This window comes from Anomaloglossus baeobatrachus, chromosome 7 (assembly GCF_048569485.1).
Source record: "Anomaloglossus baeobatrachus isolate aAnoBae1 chromosome 7, aAnoBae1.hap1, whole genome shotgun sequence".
Taxonomy (NCBI): domain Eukaryota; kingdom Metazoa; phylum Chordata; class Amphibia; order Anura; family Aromobatidae; genus Anomaloglossus; species Anomaloglossus baeobatrachus.
In genome coordinates, this window is record NC_134359.1 from 147688315 (window position 1) to 147710217 (window position 21903).

General features: G+C 45.2%; 1 protein-coding gene across 10 annotated transcripts in view; it reads right to left on the bottom strand.

Moving 5' to 3' along the window:
• OSGEPL1 (O-sialoglycoprotein endopeptidase like 1) overlaps positions 1-21903 on the bottom strand; it is a 1349050-nt gene that overhangs the window by 1296637 nt on the left and 30510 nt on the right. For 8 of the 10 annotated variants that reach the window (XM_075317740.1, XM_075317747.1, XM_075317749.1 and 5 more), the window contains exon 2: positions 6732-6792. The exons of the other annotated variants lie outside the window; for them this stretch is intronic. The gene's annotated coding sequence lies outside the window, so the exon portion shown is untranslated. The remainder of the gene's footprint in view (positions 1-6731; positions 6793-21903) is intronic. 10 annotated transcript variants of the gene reach the window in all.

Genomic DNA, 21903 nt, shown 5'->3' on the forward strand with positions numbered 1-21903 from the left:
ATAGGGGATGTAATGTATAAAAGTAGATCTGCGAATAATGAAAGTTTATGTTCTGCGGTCTTGAGAGGAAAGCCCTTAATGAAGGGGTTACGTCTTATAGCCTCTGCCAAAAATTCCATACAAATAACATAAAGCAGGGGTGAGAGAGGACATCCCTGCCTCGTGCCATTTCCAATTTGGAAAGGGGGTGACAAAGAGCCGTTAACTCTTACTTGGGCTGTGGGGGAGGAGTAGAGTGCGGAAATTCTGTTTATCATGGCCTCCCAGAGGCCTATATGGCGAAGGGCCTGAAATAAAAACTCCCAGTGCACCCTGTCGAACGCCTTTTCAGCATCTATCGACCGGATGCACATTGGAGAGGCCTCCCCCCCCCCCGCCCTGCCTATCAGAGACACCGTTTTAATTACATTATCTCTGGCCTCCCTTCCCATGACGAATCCAACCTGGTCGGGGTTTATCACTGTCGGGAGGAGGAAGCGCAGTCTATTTGCTATTAGTTTGGAGAATAGCTTTATATCTGTGTTTATAAGAGAGATCGGGTGATAACTACTACAGAGAGATGGGTCCTTTCCGGGCTTGAGTATTACAGAAATGTGTGCCCTGAGTGCCTGAGGTGGGAAAGATCCCCCCACGGATTTATAATTACATAGTGAAAGAAAAGGAGCGCTCAGGAAATCCACATAATGCTTGTAAAAACCAGAAGAGAACCCATCTGGCCCAGGGCTCTTCCCTGGTTTAGCATTTTTAATAGCCGCGGATACCTCCTCCAACGTGAACTCCCTCTCAAGGTCTAGCAAGGAATCATCAGGTATGGGAAGCAGTTTGTTTGCTTGAAGATAAGTACGGATATTGTCCCTAAGGATGTGAGTAGGGAGTTCTGCGTAATGGCCCTTGATGTTGTAGAGCGATTCATAATATTCCATAAAACGCGATATGATGTCTTGGGTGGTATGTACCTTCGTTTTAGAGGAGTTCAAAATATGTGGAATGTATGTATTTAAGTTACGAGAGTGTAATGCTCATGAAAGCATCTTACCGCTTCTATCTCCAAGTTGATAAAATCTGCTTCTTATTCGCTCTCGAAAACTGCGTGACCTTTGGCCTAAGAGTGACAGTAGCCGTTGGTGTGCATTGGATAATTGGGACATGATGGATGTTGATAGCTTCACTAGAATCCATACACAAATGTAACCTATTTGTTCTAATAGGGCTCTACTTTCCTCTGTTCTTTCTCTTTTGAGGCGGGCACCATGCGATATAAGTACACCTCTTATGGTACATTTCAAGGCTTTCCACTTTATTGCAGGTGAGGAAGGGTCATGCTCGTGGTCAGACATGAAGTTTTGAATAGTACGTTGGATAGCAGCTGAACATGATAGATCTTGCAGCAAGTTCTCGTTCAGCCGCCAAGTGTAGCCTGATCCACACTTGGGTCTGATCTGTATTGAGAGAAAGATAGGTGCATGATCCGACCACAGCACTGACCCAATCTCAGCCTCAGTAGGGAAGTCCAAAAATGAATGGGAGATGAGAAAGTAATCAATTCTGCTATATAACGAGTGGGCAGGGGAATAGTAACTATAATCTTGAACCTCTGGGTGAAGAACCCTCCAGACATCTATTAAGCGCATGTCTCGCGCCTTTTCCTAAGACTTCTAATGGCAGAGAGAGGATACGAGGTCCTACCTGACGACACATCTACCAAAGGCTCCAATGGTAGATTAAAATCTCCACCCAAGATCACTGGAGAGGTTCTGGCAAACTCAGCAAGCACACTCAGGCACTCCGCATGGAACTTTTTCTGGTCTTGATTGGGGCTGTCGATGTTAGCTATTACAACTGTCCCCTCTGACCAGGACACCTGTAGGAAAATAAAACGACCCAGTGGTTCTATATGAGAGTTCAGGATAGTATGTGCAAAATATCTATGTATTGCTATAGAGACACCCCTTGATCTGGCCTCAGGATTGGTGCTATGAACCTATACAGAGTAATGTTTATTTGGCATTTTGGGGACCGTATCGGAGCGGAAGTGCGTCTCCTGCAAAAGTAAAATTGCAACTTTTTTCTTATGACTCATATAGGCGATTTGACGCTTTTTTTCCGGCATATTTAAGCCCGTAACATTAAAGGAGCACAATTTAAGGATATCCATCTGAAAAAGTGATCCCACCCTCCTCTCTACTCCTGGGTAGAGCCCACACAGGCGTAGCAGGATACACATCTTACACATTGGGAGGGAAATAAAAAACACACAGTGAAAAAGATAGGAGAATAAGAGAGGAAAAGGATAAGAAGGAATGTAGAGAGGGAAGAGGCAAATCAAGAAATAGAAGTAGAGTCGGAAGTAGGGCCAAGAAGCCCAAGAGGTTGTGTGTGCTAAAGAAGGCGGATTCTTCCGCCTGGTGCACATTAACGGGGGAGAGAAGGAAGCCAACACGCCAGCAGGCCGCCCTCCCGCCCAAACCAAACAGTCAGCATGAAATGGAACCATGACGGACGATCTTATTGAAGAAAAAGGGGGAGGTAAATTGTCATAACTTAGATAATTGCAGGCTAAGAAACCTAGATTCAATTAGAGGCATGTAAATAATAATAAACATTTAGAACATTTTGGTATATATATGAAAGCTGCCACTTATAGAATGAGAACAGGCAAACTTAGGATTCTCTTAAAGGGGTTGTCCGACATGACAAAAATTTTTGAGTTTAAGCTAATCTGTGCTGTATTGTCATATAAAACACCCCTACATTGTTATTTTTTGTTTTCTGACTTTTGTTCCTCTTGAATTATCCCTTTATTCTCTGCAGCTCCTTGTTTACATTCAGCGCAAACAAACTGACAACTTCCTTCTGCTGAACCTCCCAGTCAGAGCTGGCACTGCCCGGTCTCACTGTCCAGCCCTGCCCGTGTCCAGCCCCGCCCTCTGCCCGCCCCCTGCACACACATTCCCTGTCAGTATATTCTGCCCCAGCACCTGACCTGTTATCACTACAGCATTGCAAATAACAGCCCCACATCAGTCTCTGCACCCCACACCACATCGGGCTCTGCACCGCACACGCACACATATGGCTCTGCACACCACACACACGCACATATGGTTCTGCACCACACACACGCACATCGGGCTCTGCACCGCACACGCACATCGGGCTCTGCACCGCACCCACACATCGGGCTCTGCACCGCATCCACACATCGGGCTCTGCACCGCATCCACACATCGGGCTCTGCACCGCATCCACACATCGGGCTCTGCACCGCATCCACACATCGGGCTCTGCACCGCATCCACACATCGGGCTCTGCACCGCATACACACATCGGGCTCTGCACCGCATACACACATCGGGCTCTGCACCGCATACACACATCGGGCTCTGCACTGCACGCACACACGGCGCTCTGCACCGACCCCCCCATAGGTAACACATGTAGGGAGTACATACTCACCCGTCCTCGGTCCCCGCCGCTCCTGCACGTTCGCACGCTGTCTGTGCTCTGGACATATCAGCACAGTAGTGACGTCACCGCTGTGCTGAAGAGAGCACAGACAGCGGGACAGTGATGAGAAGCTGCGCTCCTTCTCATCAGCACATTCAAATATACCGGCATCTGTGATCTGCGATGCCGGTACATTTGAATATGCGATCCTGAACAGGGGGTCCGGTGCTGGCGGTGACACCACGGCAGCCTGCGCCAGGCCCCGCCCCCAGGTCACGGGTCCCACAGAAGTGCAGGGGGAGGTTGTGGGCAGAGTACGGGGTGCGTTAGAATGTGTGGGAGGGTGCAGAGGAGGGGGCGGAGACTCCTCACACTGTACCCGCCCAGCCGGGCGGCGACATGCTGTTTCCAGATTTGCATGTCAACATGGCCCTGCCCATGTTGACATGAAATGACCGTAAGCAGCAAAATCGCGGCAGGAGCGGTCACATGACCGCTCTGAGCCGGGGGAGAGGGGCTGACAGCAAGGCAGGTAAGTGGTCACTATCTACTTACCTGCCCCAATGTAGCCCCATAGGGTAATAATGAAAAAAACCCAAAATAAGCCGGATAACCCCTTTAAGGATCATTGCAGACCCAGACCACCTGGAGAAAAGGCTCGCTGAAGTCTCTCTATTCAAGTGATCCTGGCTGCCGATTCTGAGCCCTTGCTTTTCTTCTTAGCTCGTTGCACTGTTAGCCACCTTGGGGGTTCAAGAGGAAGCTGAGGTGATCTTGGCCACTCCAGCAAGTCAACCATAGGGAGCTCAAAAGTTCCTAAAAATCCTGGAAGGTCTCCAAGCGTGCGCAAGTTTAGCTGATCTTCCATCTTTGTAGGCGGTTAATTGAAATGGAAATCCCCATCGATATGGTATGTCCTTGTCTTTGAGGCTCATCAGGAGTGGTCTAAGAGCCCTTCGGAGCTGCAGGGTACGCCTGGCTAAATCTGGCAACAGGATGATCTGAGAGTCCATGAAATTTATGGGGCCTTTCCCTCTGACATCAAAGCTTCATTAACTTTAAAAAAAGTGAATCCTGCATATAATGTCTCTGGGACGTGAATCAGAGGATGGTCGTGGACCCAGGGCCCTGTGAATCCTATCCAGCTCCACTGGACTTTCACTTTCACCTCCCAGGATCTGTTTGAAAAGCTGCTGCACAGCAGGTTCCAGTTCAGAAGGAGTTAACTTTTCAGTGAGGCAGACATTATTTCTCCTATTACAATTTTCTAAGTCCTCAATATTAGACGTGAGAGAATCCAGCCTGGCTGCATTAAAGAGTATGATCTCTCTGTGGGCTTGTAACTCCTCTAGAACAGAGTTCTGAAATTCCTCTATCAGCTCCACTCTGCTAGTGAATTCCGTTTTCAAAGCCTGGAGCTCTGACTTATATGAGGACTCCAGCCTGCAGGCAAACGTCTCTAAGGGTATGTGCGCACGTTGCTTTTTACCTGCTTTTTACCTGCTTTTTTGCTGCTTTTTCTTCTGCGCTGTTTAATGCCAAAATGGATGTGTTCTTCTATTCAAGCAAAGTCTATGGGAATTTGGGTTTCTTGTTCACACTATGTTGTTCAAAATGCTGCCTTTTTGTGGCAGAACTTTGGTCAAAAACTCAGCTTTTCAAAGAAGCAACATGTCAATTGTTTTTGCCATTTGGGTTTTGCATTGCAAAGCTGAGTTTTTGACCAAAGTTCTGCCACAAAAAGGCAGCATTTTGAACAACATAGTGTGAACAAGAAACCCAAATTCCCATAGACTTTGCTTGAATAGAAGAACACATCCATTTTGGCATTAAACAGCGCAGAAGAAAAAGCAGCAAAAAAGCAGGTAAAAAAGCAGGTAAAAAGCAACGTGCGCACATACCCTAAAGGTACCGTCACACTAAGCAACATCGCTAGTAACATCGCTGCTGATGCACAACTTGCTAGCGATGTTGCTTAGTGTGACATCCAGCAACCACCTGGCCCCTGCTGTGAGGTCGTTGGTTGTTGCTGAATGTCCTGGGCCATTTTTTAGTTGTTGCTCTCCCGCTGTGAAGCACACATCGCTGTGTGTGACAGCGAGAGAGCAACAACTAAATGTGCAGGCAGCAGGAGTTGGCTTCTGTGGACGCTGGCAACCACGGTAAACATCGGGTAACCAAGAAGCCCTTACCTTGGTTACCCGATATTTACCTTCGTTACCAGCGTCCGCCGCTCTCAGCTGTCAGTGACGGCTCCCTGCTCTCTGCACATGTAGCTGCAGTACACATCGGGTAATTAACTTCTTGGCTAGCTTCTTGGTTAACCGATGTTTACCGTGGTTAACAGCGTCCGAAGAAGCCTGCTGCCTGCACACGTAGCAGAGTACACATCGGGTAATTAACCCGATGTGTATTGTGGCTAGGTGTGCAGGGAGCCAGCGCTAAGCGGTGTGCGCTGGTAACCAAGGTAAATATCGGGTTGGTTACCCGATATTTACCTTAGTTACCAAGCGCAGCATGCTTCCACGACGCTCCAGCGATCCCTGCCAGGTCAGGTTGCTGGTGGGATCGCTGGAGCGTCGCTTAGTGTGACATCTCACCAGCGACCTCCTAGCAACTTACCAGCGATCCCTATCAGGTTGTATCGTTGTTGGGATCGCTGGTAAGTTGTTTAGTGTGACTGGGCCTTAAGTCTCTTTTAGTGGGAAGAGAGCGAAGCTGTCTGCTCATCTCACTCAGGGTGAGACCTTCACCATCCCCCATGTCACGTTCAGAATCTGCTCCATGTGAACCTGCAGCGTCTCTAGAATCCTGTGCCTCTCTCTGAGGTGAGCTGTTTGTGCCCTTTGCCGGTGCCATCTTGGAGCTCTGTGAAGCACTGTAAGCTAGGAACTGCTCCATGGAAGAGGAGCTACCATCAGCTTCTGTACCGGGCCCCGGGGCCTTCTTGGGTCTCCCCATGAGGTCAGTAACCATCAGGGAACCAAATAACACTGTATAGTGAGTGGATCTGGACGGGAGCTAGCAGCATGCACGTCCTATCCAGCCATCATCAAGCCACACCCCCCCCATCATTTCTACGATTTTTTTTGTCTTTTCAGCCTCTGTCTTATGGTTTATCTCTTATAAATATATATAATTTTTCATTTCCCCCATTCCTTCCTTACCCTTATTTTTCCTGGATGTGTTTTTAATGTTATTTTATTTTATCCTATTATTAATTTTTCTTTTTATTTAATCTTTTCTATTTCCAGATATATTTTCTTCACTTTATTCTACTTACCGAGATCTGTGTGCTTCCCTTCATATAAAGGCAATGACTGCGTCTGAGGACTTTATTGTATCTGCGGATATGAAAACATATTATGCCTCTGGATTAACTGCCACTTTAACTATATGTATTAACTATTAACTAATTATTGCCGGTATTCCGCTTTAGTATGTTCGTAGCCCCTTTAAATGTCCGCAACTTTGTCATCACTATAGCATGCCGTCTGTGCGCATGCGTCCATGCTCGTCATCTTCCAGCCCTCTATCTCCGGCGTCCTTAGGGCCTCTGCGTGTGCGCGGTCGTCATAGTTTCTCCATGCCACCCGCGCATGCGTGGAGTGCCCGGACAGCTGGATCTGAGGTACGGGGTGAGGGTGACCATGCGCGCATGCTCCGCTGGGGCAGCGTGTGGATGCGTGCGTGATCAGCTGACCGCTATCATGTAATTAAGCGGAGGATTTAAAGCAGCACACACCACATCATGGGAATATTGTCTTTTCCTTCCCCCTGATGAAGCTGGTGGTTACCTCACTCATGTGAAACGTATGTAGGGTGTTCCCTAGGTCCCAGGATTTAATTTTGCTGACTATTGATGCCTGTATTTTATTGCTAATATACTCTGCTGTTATGTGCACCTTTATTTAAAAGGTCTTTTTGCACTATGAGCACTTTAGCTCTTTAATGCACATCCAGTCTTTGTTTACATTTACCTCTATTTATATAGGCACTTCTTACATGCATTATCTTTGCAATTTATGTCCGAACTTTTGTATTTATGTATTTATCTGGGCTTTGTGCAATATTTTATATTGTTAAATTATTGTTCGGACATATATTTTGTCAGTTCAAAACTTTTTTCCTGGGTCCTCTTTTCACAAAATCTTGTATTTCCTTCTTTCTTTATTTCTAACCATAAGGGTTTTTATTGCCACAGTATCTCCTAATAAATTATTTTTGCAGCACCTATACTCCTGTTTCTCCTGTTATTTATTTGCTCTTGGAGTATGCTCTTTGCTCTTCTTACCCACATATATAGAAAGGCGCATTATATGTAATCCCTATGAATGTTGTTATTTATAATCTAATATATAAAGCGGAGTGTATGTATGTAAGTATGTATGTATGTATGTATGTATGTATGTATGTCCGCTAAAGGAATCCGCACCGTCACATTTACAATCACAAAATTTTGCACAGACGCCTCATGTGACTCAGGGAACGTCCTAGACTATGTTTTGATGGGAAAATTTAACCCCGCACTTTACAGTTACTCTCCAAAATCCTGCCTTCATTAAACTGAAAGGAGGTGGGAGCTACAGGTTATTAATGGCAACTATCAGTGGTTGCTATAAGAACAAAATAAACTGTTAGTATAAGAAGCTTATGTGTGAGGTAATAAGATGTCGGTGGGGAGACTGATAGAGAGAGACACAGACAGGGAAAGAGACAGCCGGGGCAAACAGATGGGCCGGGGCAAACCGACAGACAGAGACAGAGGTAGAGACAGACAGACACAGAGACGGAGACAGATAGACTGATACAAATACAGACAGAGAGACACAGACAGATAAGGAAAGAGGCAGACACAGACACAGACAGAGACTGGGATAGAGACAGAGAGACAGTTACTATCCCGGGCAACACCCGGGTACTGCAGCTAGTATATTATATAACTCTAGGGGTGTGTGCGTGTGTGTATATATATATATATATATATATATATATATATATATATATATATATATATATATATATATATATATATATATATATATCCTATAGACTCACATTAGGGGCTATACATAGTTTTCATTACATAGTACTCATTTATCTGTCAGGTGCTGGGGCAGAATACTGACAGGGAATAAGTGTGCAGAGGGCAGGCAGAGGGCAGGGCTGGACAGTGTGGCTGGGTGGTGTCAACTGTGACTGTGAAGTTCGGCAGTCAAACATGTCATGTTTGGTTGTGCGGAATGTAAAGTGGTCAGTTTGCTGCATCTGAATGTAAACAAAGAGCTGCAGAGAATAAAGTGAAAAATCAAGAGGAACAAAAGTTAGAAAAGAAAAAAAATAACGTAGGGGTGTTTTATATGACAATACAGCACAGATTAGCTTAAAACATTTTTTGGGAGTTTATGTCAGACAACTTTAATTTTAAATCCTTAATACAATCCAAATTCATTAATAAGATTGATGATTTTTGATAAATAGGTTTAGGGTTAGCTAGAAACAGAATAATAGAATTGGCAAAAAAAGCAGTCTGTATTAGGCTACTTTCACACTTGCGTTGAACGGCATCTGTCACAATGCATTGTGTGACGCATGCGTTGTAAATAGTGTGATATAAAGGCAACGGATTCCTGTGAAATAACGTGTTGCGTTAAGCCGAGAGAGAGCGAGCGAGCCCCCATCATCACCGCACATCCCGGCACTACCACACTCATGATCATCACCGCACACACCGGCACTACCGTACCCATCATCATCACCGCACACACCCAGGCACTACCGCACCTATCATCCCCGCACACACCCAGGCACTACCGCACCTATCATCCCCGCACATACCCTCACTACCACCCCCACATCATCACTGCACACACCCTGACACTACCGCACCCATCATCACCGCATATACGCAGGCACTACCGCCCCCATCATCACCGCACACATGCAGGTATTACCGCCCCATCATCAGCACTGCTCACACGCAGGCGCTACCGCCCCCATCATCATCACCGCACACACACCGGCACTACCGCTCCCATCATCACCGCACACACTACCTCAGTGACGTCCCCGCTGACAGCGCGACTCCCTCTAGTTGCTGCCTGGAGCTCACAGGAGCAGCGGTGTTCTCCAGCCGCTCCTGTCAGCTTCATGTAGCAGAGCTGGAGGCGTCGCGGGACCTCGTGTGGAATACGCCGGACCTGGAAAGATTAATAAAGTGGTGAAAGAGGGTGTTTATCTTTTATTTCAAATAAAGTATTTTTTCGGCTGTATGTGTTTATTTACTTTCACTTACAGGTTAATCATTGTGGGTGTCTCATAGACGCCTGCCATGATTAACCTAGGACTTAGTGGCAGCTATGGGTTGCTGCCATTAACTCCTTATTACCCCGATTACCACAGCACCAGGGCAATTCGGAATGAGCCGGGTAGAGTCCCGGGACTGTAGCATCTAATGGATGTGGCAATTCCAGGCGGCTGCTGGCTAATATTTTTAGGCTGGGGGGGCTCCCCATAACGTGGGGCTCCCCATCCTGAGAATACCAGCCTTCAGCAGTGTGCCTTTACCTTGGCTGGTATCAAAATTGGGGGGGACCGCACGACGTTTTTTTCAAATTATTTATTGTACTGCACAATATAGACCGATTGGTTGCAGTGAGACAGCTGTCACTCAGCGTCGGGGCGTGTCTGACTGCAACCAATCATAGGTGCCGATGGGCAAAGGAAGTAGTGAATATTAAATGGAATAATAAGCGGCCGGCATTTTCAAAAGAGAAGCCACCAGAGAAGAGGGGGGAGAGAGACCAGGAGTGATTTTATACGATTTAGATCGCTCTGCTGGACATGCTGAGCATGCGCAGGAGAACGTGACGGAATCAGTCGGCGGATTCCGCCGCTTCGTTCATTGTCCCATAGACAATCATTATGCCTCGTAACGGATCCCAACAGAATCCTGCGGAATGCGTTTTTTTAGAGCAACAAAAAACGCTACATTCAGCATTCCCTCCACCCGACGGTCACTGACGGTCAGCGACAAAACAAGTGATGCGGGGGCGGATGCAACGCAAGACCATCCGTTGCTATCCGTAGCTAATAGAAGTCTATGAGGAATAAACTGTTTCCTGCGACGGTTACCGTAATTTCTCAAGGCGACGGATAGCAACGGATGCCTTCAACGCAAGTGTGAAAGTAGCCTTATTCTTTTCTTAATACCTGATAAAAGTAATTGCATTTGATAGAGTATGAACTAGAGGCTCTATTGCCAGGTTGAAGAGGAGCGTAGAGAATGGACAACTTTGTCTCATTCCTTTTTCCAAAGGGAAAGGCTTTGACAGGAAGCACAGGGTGTAAATTTGGTCCTTAGGGGAGGAGTATAGATTGTGTAGGTAGTTGAAAAGGGGGCCTGCCAGTGACAGTCTAGATAACACCAAATATAACCACTCCCATTTAATATTGTCAAAGGCCTATTCTGCATCTATGGTTACTAAAGCTGCGGTATCTTTCTTATTAATCTTATCCTTAGAGGAATATAATTGCTGACTGCCCTTTAATAAATCTTGCCTGGGAAGGTGTAATAAGATTGGGTAGAATAGACACCAGTCTATCAGCCATTATTGTTGAAATTATTTTAACGTTGGAGTTAAAGAAATTGGTCTGTAAGAGTTCTGAAATAGTGGATCTTTGGTATTAGTTTTATATAAGCTATGTTAGCCGATGAAAAAAAGTCTATCACAGAGTAAGATTTTGTTGAATTCCAATAGAGGAGAGATTTCAGAAATAAGTATTTTGAAGAATACATTAGTGACGCCATCAGGTCCCGTAGCCTTACATGACTAAGTTTTTGATTGTGTTTATAATGTCTTCCAGAGAGATGGGCCTGTTTAAGAACAATTTGTTTTTCAGAGAAAATGGGCATATTACCATTATCTAGGAGGGTGGTGGAAAAGGTTGCAGAGTTTTGGGGGTCTTTATAGAGAGCGCAATAAAACGATCCCGGTATATTATTAATTATCTAAGGATTTGTGTGAATGTCCCCATTTGAGTCTCTTAATTGAAAGATGCCTTCTATTGGCCTCATCCCTTTGGCTAGATTAGTCATCATTCAGCCCACTTTTTTACCACATCTATAAAAGTAAAGTTCATTTTTTAGACAAACATTTCTCCAGCCTGTCTGCATAGATATTAAATTCAGATTCCTTTGGCATCCATATTTCCTTATTTATAGGTGAAAGATTTAATAAAAAAAAATTGGTGTATGCTTGCTTAAAGGGAACCTTTCAGGTGCAATATGCACCCAGAACCATGAGCAGTTCTTAGTGCATATTGCTAATCCCTGCCTAACCATCCCAGCATCTACATAGTAGCATGGATAAAGAGATCTTTTTTAAAAAAAAAGTGTTTTTAAAGATCTTTTATCATATGCTAATGAGGCCAGTGACTAGTGGCAAGGGAGTTACTTCCCCTGGCTAGTGGGCCCGCTTAGTATGCAAGTACGCCCCTGCATACTATGAAGCTGTGTATATGCGTCCCGGTTTCAAACTGGTGTAGTGCAAATGACCAAAAGCACGGGGACGTTCTGATCTTGCACACTGAGCCAAAAAACAGTGGTGGCAGCCGAGAGTTGAGAGTGACCATACCTCTGACACTGCACATTCATTAGCATGTTAGTACGCCCACTAGAGCGTGCTAACATGCTAATGGGACAGATAGCCAGGGGAAGTAACGCCCTTGCGACTAGTTGCTGGCTTCTTTAGTATATGATAAAAGATCTTTAGAAATACTTTTTCGAAAAATCTCTTTATCTATGCTGCTAGATGCTGTGACGGTTAGGCAGGGATTAAGCAATATGTACCCATAACTGCTCATGGTTCTGGGTGCATATTGCACCTGACAGGTTCCCTTTAAGTTCGTCGGATAGTTCTCCATACCATTTTAGAGTACTCTTTTTATGGGAGAAGACATGTGCCATAATTATCCCTCATAAAACTGATTTGGCAATTTCCCTAAAGTAAAGAGGGATGGTCTTGATGCATCTCATTATCAGTTATGCCACCATATTTTTAAAGAAGATATGAATGAATCATTGCAAAATTAATTAGGAAATCACAAAAGGATTTCCGAGCCCTTGGGTTGAGCATTTGCCAGTTCCATTATCATGGTCCAAAATTACAATGTTATCTATATTGGCATTAACGTAAAAAAGTCAGGAAGATTAGCATACACTCTATACGGGACCAGGAGTCATTATCATGGAGTAATGCACAGAGTGTTTATTGTTGGGGTGAAGAAATGTCCAAGAATCAATCAAATCACATGTGGATAGTAAAGGAGTGAGGACGCTATCATGTGATGTGTTTAACTGAGGAAGGGCGGACATGTTCTTCCTAACTTCAGGGACAGACGCAACCGTATTATAATTTCCTCCCACTACTCTGTTAGGTGTGGGGTCGAGAAGAAGTCTAGTTTCAAAATGCTTAAAAAAATTATTTATCACCCACATTGGGGATGTATACTTTATACAAAGAAATATCCCTGCTTGGTGTATATAGTGTTAAATGTAACAGCCTGCTTTTGCTGTTTGTAGATTAACTAGATGACGCGTAAAATGTTTAGCAGTCAAAATCATAAACCCTGCCTTTACAAAGATAGATGGAGAGCCAAATACACTGCCCATCCATAATTTATGCATCCTGACAAAGCTGGTCTCAGGAAGATGAAGGCTCCTTTACACACTGAAACTTTCTAGCGATCCCGACCTGGCCAGGATCGCTGGAAAGTCTGTAAACAGTCGCTGGTGAGCTGTCAAACAGGCAGATCTGGCCAACGACGCAGCAGCGTTTAGAGACTTTCCAGCGATCCTGGACCTGCAGAACGACCTCGCTGGTAGGGAACGCTATAGCATGCCTACTGGCTGGGTTCTAAAAGTCGCTAACGATCTTGTAACGGTGTCAAACACAGCGATGCATGCTGCACAGCAGGAAACAAAAGGACCTAAAAAATGCTCCTGAAAGATTTGTCGAGATCAGCAACCTCAAAGCGGGGGCCAGGTTGCTGATGCGTGTCACACACTGCAATGTCACTGGGGAGGTCGCTATTACGTCACAAACCGGTGACATTACAGCGATATCCCTAGTGATGTTGCAGTGTGTAAAGGGGCCTTGAGTCTCTTGTAAGAAGGCAATGTCTGGCTTGAAGCGTTTTAAGTGTCTAAGGACCTTCATGTGTTTTTGAGGGGAATGCAACCTGTTAACATTCCAAGAGACAATTTTCATAATCTTATTTTGAAAAGGGAGTTATATATATGGTCATATAAAATCAATTTTAACTGGTGACAACTTTTTAATGACTTTCCATAGATAAACGTTTGATGACCAAGAGGAAAAGTAAAAAAAAAAAAATCTACAAGACAAATATTTAACATAACTGTCAAGGAAAATTCACCTAGCTGGAGTCCATCATTCCAACTCTGTCTCGCTAGAAAAAAAAACAAAACACAAAACACAAAAACGATCATGGGCTTCACTTCTACCCGATAATTTGAAAGAAAAAAAAAAGTCCCTCAATACTTTCGCCCTGAATTCATTATGGAGCTAAGTATTCCAATAAGACTCAAAAGGTTCACAATTAACAAGTTGATCGCAACTAAATATAAAGGATATATGATAGTATATATATCACTTAGGAGTAGCTGCTCGCCATTCTTTTGGCGGGATTCAGTTTGAGAGTTCTGTTGGATTCTGCAAACAGCTCTGACCGTTTTCCTGAAAGGAGTAGACTTCACCTGTCAACTTTTTCCAGTGTAGGAGTTTATTAGCAAAGATGTCGGCCTTTTCCGGAGATGTAAAAGTTTGGGTAGAGCCATTACCTTCTTTTAGCATCACCACCACTGTATATCTCAGTTGGAAACGGACAGTACTTTTGTGCAGTTTAGCACAGATAGGACTGAAGGCCCTGCATTTTCTGGTCACGGACTCTGTGGTCACATAGCATCATAGGTCGGCCTTGCTTTGTATATGCCTGCATAATATTGAATGTCATTAAAGTCCACATAGTTCATGATGACTTGACGTGGCCGACGTGTACCTCGCTTATCAGAGGTCACCATAGGGGGGGCAAACCATGTGGGCCCTTTCCACTTTTCTGCCTTCCAGCAAACCTAGAGCTTTTGGCAGGTAATTCTCACATAAAGTCTTCAAGTCCTTCTGTTGAATTTATTCTGGTAAACCTACGAGACGTAGATTGTTCCTACAATAGGGGTTCTCAAGATCTTTAATGCGGTCTTTCAATATGGTGTTATCCTTAGTGCTAGCAATTTATCCTAATGAATGTAGAAATCATCTTCAATAGCAGACATTTGTCTCCAGCTCAGTTTTACAGTGCCTTGCAAAAGTATTCGGCTCCCTTGAATTTTTTCAACCTTTTCCCACATTTCAGGCTTCAAACAAAGATAAAAAATGTAAATTTTATGGTGAAGAATCAAAAACAAGCGAGACACAATGTTAAAGGTGAATGATATTTATTGCTTATTTTAAACTTTTTAAAAAAATAAATAAATGAAAATTGAGGCGTGCAATATTATTATTCCCCTTTAAGTTAATACTTTGTAGCGCCACCTTTTGCTGCGATTACAGCTGCAAGTCGCTTGGGGCATGTCTCTATCAGTTTTGCACATCGAGAGATTGAAATTCTTGCCCATTCTTCCTTTGCAAACAGCTCAAGCTCAATGAGGTTGGATGGAGAGCGTTTGTGAACAGCAGTTATCAGCTCTTTCCACAGATTCTCAATTGGATTTAAATCTGGACTTTGACCTGGATACTTTTATTTGCAAACCATTCCATTATAGATTTTGCTTTAGGTTTGTCTTGTTGGAAGACAAATCTCCGTCCCAGTCTCAGGTCTTTTGCAGACTCCAACAGGTTTTCTTCAAGAATGGTCCTGTATTTGGCTCCATCCATCTTCCCATCAATTTTAATCATCTTTCCTGTCCCTGCGGAAGAAAAGCAGGCCCAAATCATGATGCTGCCACCACCATGTTTCATAGTGGAGATGATGTGTTCAGGATGATGAGCTGTGTTGTTTTTACGCCACACATATCATTTGGCATTGTGCCCAAAAAGTTCGATTTTGGTTTCATCTGACCAGAGCATCTTCTTCCACATGTTTGGTGTGTCTCGCAGGTGGCTTGTGGCAAACTTAAAACAACACTTTTTATGGATATCTTTGAGAAAGGGCTTTCTTCTTGCCACTCTCCCATAAAGGGCAGATGTGTGCAGTGTACGACTGATTGTTGTCCTATGGACAGACTCTCACCTCAGCTGTAGATCTCTGCAGTTCATCTAGAGTGATCATGGGCATCTTGGCTGCATCTCTGATCAGTCTTCTCCTTGTTTAGGATGAAATTTTTGAGGAATGGCCGGGTCTTGGTAGATTTGCAGTGGTATGATACTCCTTCCATTTCAATGATCAATTGCACAGCGTTTCTTGGGATGTTTAAAATTTTGGAAATCTTTTTGTAGCCAAATCCGGCTAACTTCTCCACAACAATATCATGTACCTGCCCGTTGTGTTCCTTGGTCTTCATGATGCTCTCTGTGCTTTAAACAGAACACTGAGACTAGCACAGAGCAGGTGCATTTATATGGAGACTTCATTACACAGGTGGATTATATTTATCATCAGTCATTTAGGACAACATTGGATCATTCAGAGATCCTCAATGATCTTCTGGAGTGAATTTGCTGCACTGAAAGTAAATAGGATGAATAATATTGCACACCCCAATTTTCAGTTTATTAGTTTTTACAAAAGTTTAAAATAAGCAATAAATTTTGTTCAACTTCACAATTGTGTCCCAATTGTTGATTTTTCACCATAAAAATATTTTTTTTTATCTTTATGTTTAAAGCCTGAAATGTGGGAAAAAAGTTGAAAAATTCAAGGGAGCCGAATATTTTTGCAAGGCACTGTATGCTCCGCTTGTTCGTCTTGCCTGTCCTGTAGCCCTTTCAAAGCCGAATTTAGAGTGGATTGGATTATAGTGGAGATTTCTGGTAGCACTTTGGCAGTAACTTCTGCAGCTAAGGAGGAGCTATCAACCGATGATTCAAATTCCCTTGATAAAGAATTTGTGACCGACTTGGGAAGGGTAAGTATTTACTCAATCTCATTTTGAGGTTTTTTGGTCCTCTTGTGCAGATAGTGGCGCAATCCCAATAACATCACCAGAGGCAGGTTCGCAAGGGAAAGGGTGTTGTTTCTGCTCACTGAGAAGAATTAAAAGAATTCACCGCACTCTTTTTTTGAAATGCAGATTTTTTTAATTTATAATTATTCAATATTAGAAGAAACAAAAAAATAGTAGGTGACCCATCTTGTGTGACGTTTCAACCCTCCCAGGTTTTAATCAGTTAGTAAAAAAATAAATAAAATATATACACTACAGTTCAACAGTTTAGCGTCACTTGGATATTTCCTTATTTTTGAAAGGAAAGCACTTTTTTTTCAATGAAGCTAACATTAAACAGAAACACACTTTATACATTGTAAATGTGGTAAATGACTTCTAGCTGCAAACGTCTGGTTCTTAATGCAATATCTCCATACGTGTATAGAGGCCTATTTCCAATAACCACCACTCCAGTGTTCTAATGAAACATTGTGTTTGCTGTGTTAGAAGGCTAGTGGATGTTTAGAAAACCCTTGTGCAAGTATGTTAGCACAGCTGAAAACAGTTTTACCTCACCACCTCCTGCCGTTTTCAACTCAAAAATATCTCCAGAATCCGCCCTTTCCTCAATCCCCAATCTACAAAAATGCTAGTGCATGCCCTCATAATCTCCCGCATCGACTACTGCAACATCCTCCTCTGTGGTCTCCCTGCTAACACACTCGCCCCTCTCCAGTCCATCCTTAACTCTGCTGCCCGAATGATCCACCTCTCTCCTCAATACCACCCCGCTTCTCCTCTCTGCAAGACCCTCCACTGGCTCCCAATCGTCTATCGTATCCAATTCAAACTACTAACCCTGACCTACAAAGCTATCCATAATCTGTCTCCTCCATATATCTCTGAACTAATATCTCGCTACACTCCAAAACGTAACCTCCGGTCCTCCCAAGATCTCCTTCTCTCCTCCTCTCTCATTCGCTCATCATGCAACCGACTCCAAGGCTTCTCCCGAGCATCCCCAGTCTCCTGGAACTCACTGCCTCAACACATCAGACTATCTACTACACTTGCAAACTTCAAACGGACTCTGAAAACTCATCTGTTCAGAAATGCCTATAATCTACAATGACGCCACTGCCCCACCACCGTGCGGAGCTGCCGCCCCACCACCGTGCGGAGCTGCCGCCCCACCACCGTGCGGAGCTGCCGCCCCACCACCGTGCGGAGCTGCCGCCCCACCTACACCCCACCTACTGTCTCCTCCCCAAAATCCTTTAGGATGTAAGCCCGCAAGGGCAGGGCCCTCTTCCCTCTGTACCAGTCTGTCTATTGTAACTTGTATATGTATTCTGTATGTAACCCCCTCATGTACAGCACCATGGAATCAATGGTGCTCTATAAATAAACAATAATAAAAAAAAAATAATAATGATTAGAGAAGCTATAAAATTGACCTTCCTTTCAGCTAGTTGAGAATCTGGAGCATTACATTTTTTGGTTCCAATAAACGCTCAAAATGGCCAGAAAAAGAGAACTTTCATGTGAAACTCAACAGTCTATTTTTGTTCTTAGAAATGAAGGATATTCCATGCGAGAAATTGCCAAGAAACTAAAGATTTCCTACAACGGCGTGTACTACTCCCTTCAGAGGAGAGCACAAACAGGCTCTAACCAAAGTAGAAAGCGAAGTGGGAGGCCCCGCTGCACAACTGAGCAACAAAACAAGTACATTGGAGTCTCTAGTTTGAGAAATCGATGCCTCACAGGTCCTCAACTGGCAGCTTCTTTAAATAGTATCCACAAAATGCCAGTGTCAACGTCTACAGTGAAGAGGCGACTACGGGATGCTGGCCTTCAGGGCAGAGTGGCAAAGAAAAACCCATATCTGAGACTGGCTAATAAAAGGAAAATATTAATATGGGCAAAAGAACACAGACATTGGACACAGGAAGATTGGAAAAAGTGTTCTGGACAGACGAAAGACGAATCGAAAGTTGAGGTGTTTGGATCTTACAGAAGAACATTTGTTACATAGTTACATAGTTACTTAGGTTGAAAAAAGACCTAGGTCCATCTAGTTCAACCTTCCTCCACCAGTTCTACATTTGGTCACTAAGGCGGGCTTTGCACGTTGCGACATCGCAAGCCGATGCTGCGATGTCGCACGCGATAGTCCCCACCCCGTCGCAGGTACGATATCATGTGATAGCTGGCGTAGCGAAAATTATCGCTACGCCAGCTTCACACGCACTCACCCGCCCTGCCCGTCGCCCCGCCTCCTTCCTAAGGGGGCGGGTCATGCGGCGTCATAGCGACGTCACACGGCAGGCGACCAATAGCGGCGGAGATGAGCAGGATGTAAACATCCTGCCCACCTCCTTCCTTCCGCATATCCTACGGAAGCCGCAGTGACGCCGGTAGGAGATGTTCCTCGCTCCTGCGACTTCACACACAGCGATGTGTGCTGCCGCAGGAACGAGGAACCACATCGGACCGTCGCACCAGCGTAATTATGGATTACGCCGACGCTGCAGCGATGATACGATTACGACGATTTTGCGCTCGTAAATCGTATCATCTAGGCTTTACACACTGCGATGTCGCATGCGATGCCGGAAGTGCGTCACTTTCAATTTGACCCCACCGACATCGCACCTGCGATGTCGTAGTGTGCAAAGCCGCCCTAAGTCATTTATAACCAATAATGTTTTGTGTACTGAGGAAATCATCCAGCCCTTTTTTAAAAGCTGTTACAGTATCTGCCATTACTACCTCTTGTGGTAGGGCATTCCAGTCTGACTGCGCTAACTGTAAAGAACCCTTTCCTATTTAGCTGTCGGAATCGCTTTTTCTTCCACTCGCAGAGAGTGCCCCCTGGTCCTTAGTATTGTCTTTGGAAGAAATAAGTCATGTGCCAGTCCTTTATATTTACCACACATGTATTTATACATATAAATGAGATCTCCTCTGAGACGTCTTTTTTTCTAAGCTAAACATATCTAACTTTTTTAACCTGTCATCATATAGGAGGCCTTCCATTCCTTGTAGTAGTCTAGTTGCCCGCCTTTGAACTGACTAATTTCTGAATGTCCTTTTTTAAAATGTGGAGCCCAAAACTGGATCCCATAGTCCAGATGTGGCCTTACAAGTGATTTATAGAGGGGTAACAATACGTTGGGATCACGGGATCTAATCTCTCTTTTTATACACCCTAGAATCATGTTTGCTTTTGCAGCTGCTGCGAGACGCAGAACAACTGACAAGATGCTGGAAGAGTTCCTGACACCATCTGTCAAGCATGGTGGAGGTAATGTGATGGTCTGAGGTTGCTTTGGTGCTGGTAAAGTAGGAGATTTGTACAAGGTAAAAGTGATTTTGAATACAGAAGGCTATCACTCCAATTTGCAACGCTATGCCATACCCTGTGGACAGCGCTTGATTGAAGCCAATTTCAACCTACAACAGGAGAATGACCCAAAGCACACCTCCAAATTATGCATGAACTATTTAGGGAAGAAGCAGGCAGCTGGTATTCTATCTGTAATAGAGTGGCCAACCCAGTCACCAGATCTCAACCCTATTGAAATGTTGTGGGAGCAGCTTGACCGTATGGTTCACAAAAAGTGATTATCAAGCCAATCCAACTTGTGGGAGGGTCTTCTGGAAGCATGGGGTGAAATATCTCCAGATTACCTTATGAAATTAACAGCTAGAACGCCAAAAGGTCTGCAAAGCTGTAATTTCTACAAAGGCAGCATTCTTTCACGAAAGCAAAGTTTGAAGGAGAAAATTATTTCAAGTAAAAATCATTGTTTCTAACCTAGTCAATGTCTGGACTATATTTTCTAACCATAGTGGAACTCATTTGATAAATAAACGTATGATTTGTCATGAAAGGCAAAATTGCTTGGGTGACCCCAACCTTGTGAACTGTAGTGTGTGATATATATGTATATATATATATCTATATATATATAATTGCCTTATTCTGTCTGTCTGTCTTGCTCCAAAATTGTGTCCTTACCGCTACAAGAGTCTCATTGGCCGCTCGCCTTGGCTCAGCCCCCCGCACGGATTGGCCGCTCGCCCAGGCTCCGCCCCCACACGGATTGGCCTCTCGCCCCGGCCCCCTGCACGCATTGGTAACTCGGCCACGCCCCGCCCCCCTCACGCATTGCACGCTCGCTCTGGCCCCGCCCCCCGCACGCATTCCCCGAAACGACACGGAGCCCCGACTCCCAGGTGAGTGCTTTACCCCCGGGAGCCCACATCAGCGTACGCCGCCAACCCAGCCGACACATACCCTCGCATTCCTGGGGTTGCCGCAGTACGCTGGTGTGGGCCCCCGTGCGAGTGGGGGGCGGGCTACGCTGGTAACCATGGTACACATCGAGTAATATTGTGTAGCATAGTTACCAGCGTACACCGGGTCCCAGGTGAGCGCATCAAGGTCCTGCAGCGGCGGAACACGCACACACATAAGAACAGACACACACACACACATCAGATCACACTCACTCTCACACACACATCAGATCGCATCCACACACTCACAACATCCAGTGATATCGCTTGCTTCTCGGCGGCGATACTGTGCGTGCAGTGACCTTCCAGGACCTGCCGGAGGATCACATGGCCAGAAGCATGTGGTATCTCCGGATGTTGTGAGTGTGAGCGCGTATGTGCAATATCGTCAGTGTGTGTATGTGCAATATCGTCAATGTGTGTGTGCGCGTGTATGCGATCGGGTGTGCGCGTGTATGCGATCGGGTGTGCGCGTGTATGCGATCGGGTGTGTGCGTGTATGCGATCGGGTGTGTGCGTGTATGCGATCGGGTGTGTGCGTGTATGCGATCGGGTGTGTGCGTGTATGCGATCGGGTGTGTGCGTGTCGGCAGAAGGCAGAGGAGCACTGCGTGCAGCACAGCTGCTGGGACCGCACACCGGAGGGCACAGGCAGAAGTGGGGTGTGAGTGTATGCGATCAGATGTGTGCGTGTATACTGTCTGATGTGTGACTGTGGAGCACGATGGGGGGTGCACAGCATGGGGGATGGAGCACGATGGGGAGTGCGCAGCATGGGGGATGGAGCACGATGGGGGGTGCGCAGCATGGTGGATGGAGCACGATGGGGAGTGCGCAGCATAGGGGATGGAGCACGTTTGGGAGTGCGCAGCATGGGGGATGGAGCACGTTTGGGAGTGTGCAGCATGGGGGATGGAGCACAATGGGGAGTGCGCAGCATGGAGGATGGAGCACGATGGGGGGTGCGCAGCATGTTGGATGG